Here is a 985-nt window from a genome sequence, read left to right on the forward strand (position 1 = left end):
CCAGCCTGGGCTGTGTGTACAGCTCAACACCAGCCTGGGATACAGTGTGAAAGTGTTTGGGAAGAAGGTTTTTCCCCTAAACACTTACTTTGTGTCTGTTTGTGCTTGGCACATATGTCCGATGAGGTGCATGTAGAGCTTAGCAAACAGCTTGCCTTCTACAGTGTGGGTTCTCCTTTAGGCTTGGCAATAAGTGTCTTTACCTCCAGTGCCGTTTGCCGTGCCCCATAGAGTCTAGGCAACTGGTGGTATTTCAACAGGAATTTGAAACCACTCAGGACATGGCCGTCTTCCTGGTGGCAGTCTCAGCGTCGTGTGCAGGTTGTTGGCTTTGTTTTGGTTGCTATGTGGTGGCATTTTTATTTTTAAGGGGGCTCTCTTTACCTGTTTTCACTTGACCGCATTCAAGTTTATGTTGTGATTGGTTACGTTCAGGTGAGTGCTCATCTGACATGATGGGCTGTCAGTCACTTCTGATTCCAGTGCTTCAGATGTCTGTCACCTTAATAAAGCCGTGCTCCCTTCTGGGTTTCTTGGATTTGTACCATTTTATATTGACCCACAGATCGTCCAGACTCTGCCTGCAATTGGCCTTTGATTTGTTTTTACACTGGAACAGTATTGGTTGATTTTATAAACAACAACAAAACCCAACAAAGATCTTTGGTTTGATGTGTATCTGTATGAATGCCCAGCCGTGTGCATGAGTACCACATGCATGCAGTACCTGTGGGGGCCGAAAGAAGGCGTCGGGCCCTGGAGTTAATGAAGCTTGTGGAAGCCATGTAGGTGTAAGAAAGTCAGGCCAGGATCCCTGCAGGAATAGTAAGCTCTCCCGGGTGGTGGTGGCACATGCCTTTAATCCCAGCACTCAGGAGGCAGAAACGTGGATTTCTGTGAGTTCAAAGCCAGCCTGTTCTACAGAGAAAGTTCTAGGACAGTCAGGACTAAAACCAAAAAAAAAAAAAAAAAAAAAAAAAAAAAA

General features: G+C 45.8%; 1 protein-coding gene across 11 annotated transcripts in view; it reads left to right on the forward strand.

Annotated features, from left to right (window-relative positions):
• The window catches only part of Trrap (transformation/transcription domain associated protein), a 102888-nt gene that overhangs the window by 4340 nt on the left and 97563 nt on the right, over positions 1-985 (forward strand). The window lies entirely within an intron of this gene.

Source organism: Microtus ochrogaster, unplaced genomic scaffold, assembly GCF_000317375.1.
Source record: "Microtus ochrogaster isolate Prairie Vole_2 unplaced genomic scaffold, MicOch1.0 UNK27, whole genome shotgun sequence".
Classification (NCBI taxonomy): domain Eukaryota; kingdom Metazoa; phylum Chordata; class Mammalia; order Rodentia; family Cricetidae; genus Microtus; species Microtus ochrogaster.